Genomic DNA, 14,381 nt, shown 5'->3' on the forward strand with positions numbered 1-14,381 from the left:
GCCCATATGTGGCACACCCATGCCACTTCAAGAGCTCCAGAGGAAGGGCCCAAACACAATGGGTGGAGCCTTGGTAGATCTGTTTCCTTAAGTGTAGGAACACCTTTGTTTTTCAATCCCTTAGTACCTAGTACAGAGAAACATCATATCATAGATTTAAAAGTAGAAGGATTTTCATCTACCTCACTGGAGGGAGTCCCCACATCCCACCAAATAACAAATCAGAATGTTTGATGATATTATCTGACCATAATCTTCCTGTGCAGCATATACTATTATCTTATTTAATCTTGGAGGTGACTTTTTAAAACAAGAAGAAAGATGATAGGCTATAGGAAAAGGATATCTATGCTTAGAATCTGGGATTCCTGATGTTGAGTTGTTTCAGTCATGTCTGACTCTTCATGACCTCATTTGGGATTTTCTTGGCAAAGATACTGGAGTAGCTTGTTATATCCTTCTCCAGCTCATTTTACAAATGAGGAAATGGAGCAAAAAGGGTTAAATGACTTGCCTAAGATCACACAGATAGTTTCTGAAGTCAGATTTAAACTCAGATCTTTCTGACTCCAGGCCAAGTGTATCCACTGTGCCACCTAGCTCCCTAGAGTCTTAGACAGAAGTTCTTGTCTCTACTATTGACTCTGTATATCAGCAGTCATGGTAATAGTTTTTAGCTTCATTCTTTCACCTTAAAATTGAATTAATCCTTCTTGCCCTTAAGGAATTTTTAAAAAGTGAAATATCCTTATAAAATGTATTGTGAACCTAAAGAGTTACAAAAATGAACATATGATTGAAATGTGAATTGAAAAAGATTAGTTGTTGTGTGCGCACATATGTCCCAGGTGCAAATGGGAATTTATGGTGCCATCTCATCAAGTATTCTCTTATATGTGCAGAACTGCCTTGGGAGTTGAATGACTGACTTGTTACCAGCAAGAGGTCTATCTTCTAAAGGATCAGGCTCTACATAGAATGACAACAACATATATGGAAAGACACACTGAAAACAAACTACACAATATGTAGCTGGGGAATAGCAGCCAGAGAATTCTGTTACAGTTTAAAAATGCCCATGTGGAGAGGCAGTTGGGTATAGTGTAAGGGATATCAGACCTGGAAGAGCTGGCTGCTCTACATTGTATGACTTAGAATAAATTACTAAGCTGTGCACAACTTTAGGGTCTTGAAGATACAATGGAATTGAGACTACTTAACTCACCCACCCTATGTAATTGTTGTGAGACTCAAATGAGATTCTCTTTAAGGGTATGGACTTTTAATTATAAAGAATTTTGTGTCTAGCAAACTTTCCTCTACTCCCCACTCCTCCCCTCCCCTCCCCTGTTCACTCTCATCTCCTCTCCCCTCCCCTCCTCTCTCCTCTCCTCCTATCTCCTCTTTCTCCTCCTTTATTCATCCTTTTCTATCCTCCTCTTTCCTCCTCTCTCCTTCTTTTCCTCCTCCTCCTCCTCCTTCTCTCTTTCTCTCTCTGTCTCTCTCTCTCTCCTTCTGTCTGTGTCTTTGTCTCTCTCTATGATACTTCCCTTTATATGTCCCTGTTTTTAGCAAGTGCTTATATACCTCCACCTCACTCCCTCCCCCATGATTTCATTGGTGTAAAAGCATTTAGGGAATAAACTCCCTCAGCCAATGCAGACTGGCACCCACACTGCCACTTATGTTCTTGAAGAGTTTCCTAGGGGCACTGAGAGGATCTGTGACTTGACTCAGATTATACAGTCAGTGTATATCCAAGGTGAGACTTGAACCAGTCTTTTTGACTTTCTGAGTCCGGCTATCTATCTATTACTCCATAAGGAGGTGAGGTGAGAGAGGAGGATCAATCTTTAAGAAATAGGCAAAAGTCTTGTGGGTCTATCAATGATTTGTAACAAATAAATGATTCTGAAAAGTTTGGAACCAAGAGGCTGAAAATTGTTTTCCTCCTGAGGATTCTAAACATTCCTCTTGCAGTGTTTATAAATAAAAAGTTTGTGAAATAAAGGTTAGTCCTCTGGCCAGCACCTATTGAAATGAGTACAGATGCTGAATAAGAAGAAGCCAAAAGTCTTCACGAAAATTATTCAGCTAACAGTAAAATAAAGTAAAATATATGCGTGGCATATGGGAATTTTAGTGATCAGATGTTTCATATTATAGTTTGTATCTAAATGGTCCTGACATATCAGATAGAAGAGAATGAGCTTATTTCCTTTGAATCAAAACAGCACTGAATGCCAATCAGTATACCAGGGTTCAAATCCCAGCTCTCCTACTAGCTAGCATTTCTATAGTTCTTCCAGGTTTACAAAGCACTTTACATTTGATCAGATCCTCCCAACAACTTTGCCAGATAAGTGCTATTATCAGGCCCATTTTATAGATGAGGAAATCAATGCTGAAATGTTAAGATGGCTTGTCCAGGGTCACATAACCAGTAAGCGTCTGATACTAAATTTGAACACAAATCTTTCTGACTCCAGATGCAACACTCTCTCTGTCCACTCCATCACCTAGCTGCCTCTATCTAGCTTCATGACTTTGGGTGAGGCTCTCACTGAGACTCTGGGTCTCAGTTTCCCCATTAGTAAAGTGATGACATTGAGTAAGATGACTTTTCATGTCTTTAATTTTGCCATCTAAGATCTTTAGAATCTTGCGGACCCAGGGACCTAGCTAGTCATTTAAATTCCCTCACATCCACTCAGAACTGATTGTCTTTAAATAAATAAACAAATAAAAAGGAACACCTCTTTTTATGAAAAGTTAACAAACTGCTTTATATTTGTGGTACATTAACTTTGCTAATAATAGTTCCATGTGTCAGTTAGCTTTTGAGAAGAGATTAGAGTTTGGGGGAATGCCAAATAAAAATTACAGTGCCTGGTTATGTTTTGCTCTAATAATGTCCTCTTTGTTACCTTCTAATCATGTAAGACAAGTACGACTGTGCTGAAGATGGACATAATACTTCTACCACTCCTGTGGCTACTAACCATGTAAATTCTTCTCCTTCACCTATAATTTGGGAGCATCACACCAGAGAGCTTGTCAGCAATTATGTCTCAGACAAATTCCTAATCAATCTATCTGTTATGGGAAACATTTTGGTGTAGTAGCTAGAGAGTTTGCCTTGAAATCAGGAAAAAGTGGGTTCAAGTCCCATTTTTGACATATAATGACTGTGTGATTGGGCAGGTCTTTTCACCTGTCATTAATTTAGGTGGAGGATCTCACACACACACACACACACACACACAGAGTTAGCTTCTATACCATTTTGACAATATTTTGGAAATCAGTTTGAGAAGCATAATTCTAGGAATTTAGGATCTATTTGTTATCTCTGTTTGTGTGTGTGTGTATACATGGTTTATAGGTACAGAAAATGGTTTTTGACAAGTAGTCATTAGTCATTTTAGTAAAGCATCATTTAATTATAATTTTCTGAGTCTGTTGTCACCCCTCCCCCTCTTGAACCCAAGTTTAAGAGGAGGAGAAGAATAGTTTTATAGGTTATTTTGGAATATGAGAGACATACGCTGATGAGCTATTATTACATAGTGACATTTTGGGAGCTGCTATCTGGAAGCGTTTCGCATTTGATTTACTGCTCTTTAGAGATGCGGCATTCACATGGGTACCTTCTCTTACTTTCCTTTCACCCTATTTTTATTTAACAGCTAGCAGCACTACTGTAGGTTTGCAACAGTGATTCAAAGAGCTTCCGTATAGCACGTGGCCAAGTTGAATTAAAATCTGGTGTACCAGCTGATGCAGCTAATCGTGAAACTCATGGAGGTAAAAATAAACAGCCAGATAATACCCAAGAGACTCTAATTACCTCCAGAAAAAAAAAACACACACAAGAAAACAATCGTTGTGCTCCAGATTTGGTGCTGAGCTTTGCTCTACTTCCACAGAGTTAAAATAGACCTGACCAAAAACAAAAACCACTACATTCCCCCCCCCCCCCCCAATAAATAAATAAAAAAACCAAAAAGCAAAAACCTGGTTAGTAAGGTATGGCATGAGTGGTTACACAGCAATATTGTGACTAGAATAAACTTGATGCTAAATTTTACTGTGGGAACAAATTCGCCAACTACTTCAATCCTTGCACAGATACAGTGGAACATTTTTGAAAGAAGTCCAGCTCCCTGACTCCCACTGGTGGCATGCATCTCTCCTCCTGCTGTCCCTTAGTGCAATGAACATTAATCAATGGGATGAGATGGAAGGAATGAAGAGGATTGCTTTACTTCCCTTTGGCAGGATGTTGTGGTGAAACTGAGAAGAGAATCACTGATAGTCCCATCGGTGAACTGTCATTAATAGCTGAGTGTTTAGTGGCTTGAGATGGAAGGACTGATTTAGTATATGATTCCCCCAGAGAAAAAGCAAGTAAGAGAATCCCTTGGTTAACAAACTTGCTCAGTGTTCATTTGGTACAGAAACATGATGGCTTTGTTTTCCTTTAGGAACACTTGACTGATGTAAATCAATGGAAACCCGATGGATTTGTGGTGGGTTTCACTTGAAATAAAGACGACTAAGAGTGCTCAAGTACTGGCATCATGTCCAAATAGCTACTGGGATGGAACTAATACTGCAAAACAAAATTGATAAAAATTCCCTTTCCTTTCTCCTCATTCTCTTAGCCAGGGCTTCAAAGCTTCTCTACTCATCTTCTTTACTGTTAATTAGTTTGAAAGAGGGGACCCCCTGTGTTGGTATCAAGGCAAGAAGAATTTCTTGATTATCAATCTACTGATAAACTTGGAGCCTGGGTGTATGGGTGGGCAAGATGGGTGGGGCCAGTGGGGAGTGCCTTGGCAGAGTTAGTTATGGTTAGTATATTTTCAGCCTCCTTATCGACCCTGCTGCGACACAGTCTGCCTGCTGGCTCTGTCTCCTGGGCTCTGGGCCCATCACTGGGACTCTCTGCATTGTGAGGTCTGTGTCTGCAGCAATGCATCCATATCCTTAGAAACTGCAGGGGAATGCTCTCTATCTCTGAGAAAATATACATAAAGCTATGCCATTGAAAGGACAGGCATATAGTTGTGATATGGTGGAGATAGCAAAAGGCTGATAGTCAGGAGATATAAGTTGTTGTCCTGGTTACATTCCAACTGGGAGTGTGACCTTGGGCAAGTTACTTAACTATAACTGTAAAATACTCTCTAATATGTAAAATAATAGCATTTATTAAGTTCCTACTATGTGCTAATCACTTTACAAATATTATCTCATTGATCCTCACAACAACCCAAGGAGATAGGTTCTATTATTATCCCCATTTTACAGTTGAGGAAACTGAGGAAGGTTTTTTTTTTGAGACTTGGCCAAGTGACTACTTTGCCAAAGTGGTGAGTGGCTTGAATGGAATAATGTAGTTTGCATTCTTTTTTCCCCAAAATAAACACTGCTCAGCATTCTGCTTTGGGACTACTGAACTCACGTTCGATAGATGACTTGTAAGGTGAAATCTAAGCCTAAAATTTCATGATCTGGGACCCTTCTTGCCAGTCTATATCTTTATTTCTCTTTCGCTCTTCCCATTGTCTTCTGTAAAGACATATCTCCTTTGACAGTCCCAAATAAGAATGTTAAGTGGTAAAAGGCAAACTGCATTATTCCACTTAAGCAACCTTCCATCCTACTCTGGCAACCTAGTGACTGCATCTGTTCCTCTCTCATCTATGTTTTCCTTTCCTCTTCTTTCCTTTCATTATCCTCATTCTAAGTTCTTCTCAAAGGCATCCTTTCCTACCCAAATCTTCCCCCAGTCAGCATAGCCTTTCCTCAACCAACTTCTTGTGGAGAAGAGAAAAGATGGTTTGGTGGTGGAGGTAGAGGACTAGGCTTTGTCAGGAATACCTGGGATCTAGTTTTGCCTTTTCCAACTTGCAATATATGATTTCTAATATATAATGGCTGTACAATCATGGGCAAATCATTTAGCTTCTCAGTGTCAAAGACAGTTGCTAAGATGTTAAATTACAGACAGGTTACTCAGGCAGTACAAACTGAATTATTTTCATTTTACAGCTGAGAAAATTGAGACCTAGACAAATGAAGAGACTTGTCCAGGTTTTTACGGCTAGTCCATATCACAGTTAGGATATTAGTTCAAGTTACTTGGAATCTAACTCTGGACCTCTTGCCTGTTCTTCTATAATGCTTCTCAATATGACTCATTTTGTCTGCTTTTCTCTACCACCAGTGTCTGAGCCCAGGCTTTGAAGCCTTTTAGATTTCCTCAATTCTCTGGGTGTGTGCTTGGAGATGAGTGTGCTTGGGTAAAGGCATGTTCCATGTGTATGGCATATACCCTTCTGTCATGGGATGCCTCTATGACTCACTTTTCTCCTTGGTTACAGAAAGAGGCCTGACTCTTCATGGATAATCTTTTTTCATTTTAAATTTTCTAATACTTATTTACCTTCTTAGACTTCCTCCCTTTTCTCCTTTTCTATTTGCCATGATTCATTAAAGAATATATAAGCTTAACTCAATAAGTATGCCATTCCCTTACTTTATTACCTTCTGATACGTGAACATGTTGGTTTTTCTTTTCAATCTAATTTTCCTTTTTATGGTTTATTTTTGCTAATTTTCAGTAAGAGTACACACCTAAAGACATTACTAGCTGCAAGCTGTCAAAAAAAAGAAGGGGATGAGGAGATATGCAAATTCTGAGGTGTGATTGCTTGCCCTTCTGGGTGACAGATTGCAAGGACAAAATCAATCTCAATTCATGGTACCAGAGTGCTAAAGACAATTATTGGATAAAAACGACCTTACGAATTAAACTCGTGTCACAAAGAATATGACCATGTTTTGTGAAGCTGAATAATCTTCTGTGGCCTGTGGGTTGTACAGCCCTCCTCAGAAATGGTCGTCCAGACATAATTTTTCTTGTGAGGGGGAAAATGCACTTAGACCAAGATAATATCTCTAAACAATATGCTCTAGTAACCACTGTGCTTGAAGGTGATAAAGAAATATTATATATTAGAATGTTTTCTTTTCCACTTTCAAAATTAGCACTTGATTCTCTTGTTTACAAAGTGAAGCTGAGCTGTTTCTTAAAATGCTAATGTTAATGTACGAAGAAGATGGCTGTCTTGAAAGAGCAGTTTGAGAAGAGGCAGAGCAAAGGTACTTAACCTTAGGTCAAATTTTTGATGTGTATCAACTACTGGATAATCTCCATCCCAACCAGTACTTTAACAGTGATGGCAGCTTCAGAGACTTCCTGATTGTTTAGCCAGCGAGGTAGCAATGTGGATAGAGTAGACCTGGAGTCAGGAAGACTTGAGTTCAGATTCTGCCTCAATCACCCATTAACTGTGTGCTCCTGAGGAGGCATCTAACTACTCTCAGCCTCAGTTTCCTTGTCTATAAAATGGGAAAAAAAAATATACTAGCAGATTTCTCACAGGGCTATTGTGGGGATCAAATGAGATAACACATGTAAAGCATTTTGCAAACTTGAAAGTTTTATGTAAATGCTTGCTATTGTCATTATTGATTCCCACGTCTCCATAAGCTCATGGTGGCTCCCACTCTTGGAAAATCTGGGTAACAATTGATGTCAGAGCCCTCCTGGGTATTCTAACTTAGATCACAGGTGTTTCAGGAGTTCCCAGTTCTGGAAGACCTTTGAAATTCTCTTGAGTCTGATTCTTACATTGATCAGGAATTAACCAATTCTTGGCATTATTATGGTCTCTGGTCTTAAGTCCTCTGGACTTGCACCCAAGAACAATTCCTGAGTGCCAATCCTTTTGACTTGGGAATGCAAGCCAGGGTATGCTGAAGTCTATGTGTTAAATGTCCAGATGGGCCCAAGACATCCAGTGTATGGAGGCCATTAGGGAGGACTATATTAGCACACAATGAAGGAATCCATCATCGAAGATTTATTAGGTGCCTACTATGTATCAGGCCAGATATCTTCTTGTGAAGAAGGCAAACACTTTCTTGGCTTTTCTCCTGAATACTCTGCAGACTTTGGGTCATCACTTTTGCTTCACTTTGGTGAAACTGCACTTATGTAGGATGGGAAGTTGGAAAGATGCTATTGGCTCCTTTCTTTCCCCAGGAAGGTTGAAAAAAGATTAGATTTCAAAGAGACGCATATTCAAAGGTTAGCTATACTGCAAAACTGGCCTGTAGATACAATTGTCCACTTGGATCATTGAGCCATTTCTAGGTCATAGACTATAGTTTGGGAGAAGGAAGAAAAATGATTTATTTATTTAAAATTTGTCCATTACATTAAATAAAGCCAATAGATTACTACTTTCACCTACACGGGGAAAGGCTTAGTATCACAGAAACTCAGATCATGGGTCTTTATGTGCTAGACAGAGAAACTGGAAAGTGAGCATTCAGTTCACATACCATTTTTGTTTATTACAAAATATCACAAAAATACCATTTTTATTTATCACATAAAAGAAACCTATTACTTGGTAAATATGGTAATAGTCTACTAGTTGGTTGATCAGAATTCAAATATTTCAATTCAAATAACAATTGCTTCTGGGCCTCATTCTGAGCCTTTCCACTCTTAGTAGGAGAATATACACAGTTCTCACAAGCTTTTTTGTTGATGTTCTCATAGAAGATAAAGCCAATAACAGCATTAAATAAATCAATAAATGAAATAAATGGCATACACACACAAACACACACACACGCAGCCTATGTGTCTTTTTTTCCCCAGACCAAGTTTAAATTGCAACCTATCCTATCCTATTCTCTCCTAATTATCTCATATTACAGAATATTATACAATAGTATGCCATGCTACATCACATTTCATGTCATGTCACATCACCTCCTCTGTTCAGCTTTTAAAGCTCTGCACAACCTTTTCCCAAGCTATTTTTCCAGCTTCGTTGGACCTGAACTCTGCTCTCCAGCCAAACTGACCTTCTCCCTGTTCTTCACACAGGACATTCTATCTCTAGTCTCCCCACCTTTACCCTGGCCATTTCCCATGCCTGGAATGAACTATATCCTTACCTCTGTCTTATAGAGATCCTTTCCTTGTTGTAGCATTATCTCTTGCATGAAGTCTTCAGTTAGTGAGTCAATAATCATTTGTGAAGTGACTACTATGTGCCACACCCAGTGCTGAACACTGAGGATACATGTACAGAAAAGTAAGACAGCTCTTGCCCTCAAGATTACAATTTAATGTGGAAAGAAAGGGGGAGGTAAAGGAGGAACAAAAGGTACGCAGAATGAGGTCAAAATGAAAAAGTCCAAAAGGAGTAAAGTGGGTGGAAATGAGATGACTGCTCTGAGAGACCATTAAATGGGGACACTGGATGGAGAAAGAGTTCCAATAAGGACAGGGTCCTAAGGGTGCTAGTGAGGCTGACACAATCCTGAAGGATGATAAAGTTCCTGAAGACTTAATGGAGAAGTCCAAAGGAGTTCAGCACTGGGAAATTAAGTCTCTCCTGATACCCCCACCAAGCGAGTATCCTCCTTCCTCAACTACCTTGTATTTAAATATATTGTACTTATTTGCATTTATTCATGTTTGTCATATATATTTATGTAAATACCTATTATCTATCCCTCCTATTATAACACATTCCGGATGTTCCAGAATCTCTCTACAACTGCTTCTGGGCCTCATTCTGAGCTTTTCAACTCTTAGTTTACACACACAGTTCTCACAAGCTTTTCTGTTGTTCTCATAGAACTTTAAAACAATAATAGCATTAAATAAATCAAGCAGGCTGAGGCTTGTTCAGAATAAGGTCAAAAAGCAGTGTGCCCTTCATTATTCCTTTGGATCGTCATTACCAGAGCGCAGAATATTTGACACATATTGAAGACCTAAATGATTTTGGAATGGTTTATTTCTATTCAGCACATTCTGTCTGAAAAGCCAGGGGAGTGAATTAAAATATACTTTAGAAGGATTTCCATGAAAAATATATTTTAAAACTTGCAATTCTGCTCAAAGGAGAAAGCTGCAATCTGGAAGATTCACTTAGGTGGAACAGCACAGTCCCCAGTGATGATGGTTCATTGAGGGATGACCGAACAAGGTACTATTATTGTTTTAATTTCTGTGCTACTTGTATTAACTGACGTAGCAGAGAGTAACAGTAGGCGCCGTTATACAGAGGCTCAGTAGAGTGTAAAAACCACAGTGACTGGCATCAGAAGATCTGGGTTTGAGTTCTACCCTCATTACTTGTGTTTGTCCTTTGTTTTCAGAGGACCGTGACATCAGAGAAGTGATGACATGACTTGCAGTTGACTTTGATTTGAGTGAGGGAGGGCTGTGCAGGTCACCAGTCTCATTTTCTCCTCCAGAGCCATCTGGGTCCAGTGGCCAGATATTCATCAGAATGACTGGAAATGGCCCAGGATGCAATGGGAGACCCTGACCCTTTTAGGCTAAGGACTTTTTGCATACTCACTTAGAGTGAGGTAATGCCCATTCAGTGAATAGGCCTCTTTAAGAAACAGTGAAGGGATGGCCACTTTAATTAGAAAAACAAAAAAATCAAGGTGAAAGGGCAAGACCCTCAGGGTGGCTGTTCCAAAGAGAAACAGTAAGAGCCCTGTAAAACCAGGTAATTCATGTTGCTTGCTCCAGTTTCCTCATCTGTAAAACTAATAGGTTGGACTTAATGACCTCTGAAGCACTTTACAGTCATGAATCCTACCATCCTTTATCAATTTTAGTATAGAAATCTCTTATTCATGGGGTAAGTCTAAAGGTCAGGCAGCTAGGTGGCCAGTGCTGGGCTTGGAATCAAGATGACTGTTCTTCTTGAGTTCAAATCTGGCTTCAGATACTTCTTAGCTATGTGACCCTGGTCAAGCCACTGAACCCTGTTTGCCTTAGTTTCCTCATCTGTAAAATGAGCTGGAGAAGGAAATGACAAACCACTCCATTATCTCTGCCAAGAATACCCGAAATGGCATCACAAAGTGTCAGATATGACTGAAAATGACTGAACAACAAAGTCCAAAGGTAGCCTTTGCTGCATGATGGAGGATCTATGTGTCTTGTATTCATTTTCATACTGCCCATTAATTCTTTGACCCCACTGAACCATTTCTTCCTTCAAGGTCACACAAGGAGTGAGTAGTGGAGCCAGGATTCAAACCTAAGTCCTCATCTAGCATCATTTCCACTATACCGTGCCACCTTTTTATTTGACCATGTGCTCTCGTCTCAGCACCATAGAAGACCACGGATCATATGTCTATGCTACCACTTAGTATCTGTGAGATTTTAGAGAAATCGAGCTTTTGAGTCCTTGCTTCCTTGTCTATAAAATGAAGACAATAATATTTGTACTACGTAGGGTGTAAGATTCTTGTGAGATAAATGGATAGTCTATAAAGTATAGGTAGGAAAAAAATATTGGAAATATAAACAATTATGTACACAGATGTAGATTGTTACCACTACTACCACTACCACTACTATTACTCCTGCATCTCCTCTTCTTCTTCTCCCTCTTCTTCTCCTTCTTTTTCTGCTTATCCCTCTCCTTCTTCTGCTTCTCCCACTCCTTCTTCTTCTCTTTCTTCTTCTCCTTCTTCTTCTATATCTTCTTCTTTCTTCATTCCCTTCCCCTTGCCTTCCTCCTCCTCCTTTACCTTTTTCTTTTTCTTCTTTCTCATCCTCCTCTTCTTCCTCTTCCTATTATGAACCATCCCAAATTTCTATGAAATATCATAATTACATCAATTTCTACCAGCTGATTAAATCCAATAGTACAATGTCTTGCTTCTTGACCAGAATGTGTCTGTCTCTGTTCAAGGACCCCTTATAATCTGATGATCATTCAGCCATTTTCTATTTTCCATAGATATAGTGTGTTTCAATTCCAGATACATTATAAAAAAATTCAGAGTATCTGTCTGTTCTGAAAACAGTCCTGCAAAGTGGATGCCTTACTTTTGTTTTATAGCACTGGGCATTCAAATCTATGACTTTAGCCCTATTTTTAAGCCTGATTGCTAGTTGTATAATCTTAGTTGTGCTTCATAGCTGTATATATATATATATATATATATATATATATATATATATATATATATATATATATATATATATATATATAATATATAGATATAGATATAGATATAGATAGCAGTCAAGGTGATTAGCCTTTAGTTACATGCTCAATGGTCTTGTTGGGTGGTGTGCATAGTTATCATGTGAGAACAAAGAATTAGAAAGGAGCATATCAGAAACAAAAAGACTGGGACTTTTATTATTGGCTTTGTATCATTAACTTGCTGTCTACACAGGATTTTTGTTTTATGTTGTTTGTTTGGTTTTTTTTTGCCAGTGGCAAAAGACAAGAAAGAAAAGTTATTTGGGAGGTACATCGCTACTTATTTTATGTATTGGTGCCGGACCATAATAGCATTTCTTCAAGGAATAAGGAGAAAGAATGAATTGGAATAGTTTTAATTGAATGTAAGGTGACAAGTTATTTCTACTCTCTTCTTTCATTGTGGGACAGTGTTTCTGGCTTAGGGCACTACAATGTCTAGAAATGGATGTGTCCCTGAAATCAAAGTCAATTTATCTGCTTTATAAAGGAAGATTATTCACCTACTCGTTTTGTTTAAAGAAGATCATGTTTGCAATGGTTGAAGTCACTGCTAGTTACTCACTTATAGGGATAGATGAATTGACTGTCTCTGACCCATGACTGCATAAATCTAGAGTTTTTCCACACAACTCTCACTTGAGAACTCACAAAACCTTCACAAAGGAAGCAATACAAATATTCATATCTTCATTTGATAGATGGGGAAACTGAGTCACAGGGATATTATGTGCTGTGCTCAAGGATGCACAACCACTACATGGCATTGTAGGGACTGATCTCAAGTTTTTCTTATTCCTCTCTTTCCATTTGTAATTGAACAGGGCCTCCTGACAGTATTTCCATTTTGTGTAATAAGAATAAAATAGTGATTTTTATTTTAAGTTGGTGAAACTTGTAAAGTTGATAAAATGATAAGATTTTAGAGCAAGAAGAGAGCTTCAGGCTTATCTAATCCATTCCTTTCATTCCAAGAAATCTGAGACCCAGATATTTGCTAAAGGTCTGCTTACTAAGAGACAAATTCAATCCAATCCAACCAGAATTTACTATATGCTTCCTATATGCCTGGCATAGTGCTACTAAGTGAAAAAGAAATTGGTTCCTGCCTCAAGGAGCATACATTCTACTGGGAGAGGAGAGGAGCAGGTATAAATATAGACAAATACTTTACAACATTTGTACAGAACAAATTATTCTGGTTAGCTGCTCATGATTGGTGGATAGACCTGCCTCCTGTGGCAGGTAACACGAGGTGAATGTTGAAAAGAGTGAAGGCTTCCAAGAGGAAGTGTGGAGGGAGAACAGTCTATGTACATGGAATAATCTAAGCATGTCATATGCCAGAAACATTAAATAGACCAGCAGTTTGGCTCAACTATAGCATGGCTGAGCAGGAGAGCTGCCACATTATCTGAAACTGGAGGCAAGGTATTCTAACTCACGATTACCTACCCTTTCCCTAATACAGCTTTACCTACCCTCCAACACACACATTATCCATATCCCCGCTCTGCTTTATTCAGTCATCTTGGCTTCTCTTTTTTGATGAGTAGAAGTATATATTCTATGCAAGTGTGCTTCTTGAGAAAAACTTCCAGAGAAGGAAATGATCTGGACCATACAAACTGCATCTGGGGTTCAGCAGAATTGTGTAGTGCACCTGATTGCAGGCATGCTCATGGCACTAAATGATGCATGTTTCTATTGTGGTTTTTGGTGCTTAGAACAAAGGTTTTCTCTTTCATGAGGTGGAACAAAGAGGGTGAATTTGTCTCACCAAAATAACAAACAGTGATCAGATGACATGTATTTATTCAAAAGCTTCCTATTTTGGGGAAATATGCTAATAAACAAACCTCAAGTTGGCAGTTTGGGTTGGTATATGCATGCAAATGGACATATTTCAAAGACTTACTGAAAAGATTTATGATTCTATTGGTTGACTGATTTGCCTACTGTTTTCATACCCATACTTTCTCCCTACTCCCATCCCTGTCTTGTCCCTACAACCTCCTATATAGTCATAGAATTATTACATTCTGAGACAGGCAAGATCTTAAGAGGCTAGCTCTCATCCTTGCCAATTTTTAAAGTTTTGTACATCTTTTCATTGCCAGGAGTAAATAAAATTCAAAGAAACAGGAAGGTTCTGACTCAGTGCTGAGATAAACTTCCTAGTGTTTAGAGTATTCTAAGAGAGGACTGCTTCAGGAGATAACAAGTAGAGAATTTCTCTTCTCTATAGATCCG

At 38.8% G+C, this 14,381-nt stretch overlaps 1 protein-coding gene across 1 annotated transcript in view; it reads left to right on the top strand.

The window, feature by feature from the left end:
• Positions 1–14,381, top strand: part of FGF14 (fibroblast growth factor 14) — an 855,245-nt gene that overhangs the window by 179,269 nt on the left and 661,595 nt on the right. The window lies entirely within an intron of this gene.

This window comes from Notamacropus eugenii, chromosome 6 (assembly GCF_028372415.1).
Source record: "Notamacropus eugenii isolate mMacEug1 chromosome 6, mMacEug1.pri_v2, whole genome shotgun sequence".
Classification (NCBI taxonomy): domain Eukaryota; kingdom Metazoa; phylum Chordata; class Mammalia; order Diprotodontia; family Macropodidae; genus Notamacropus; species Notamacropus eugenii.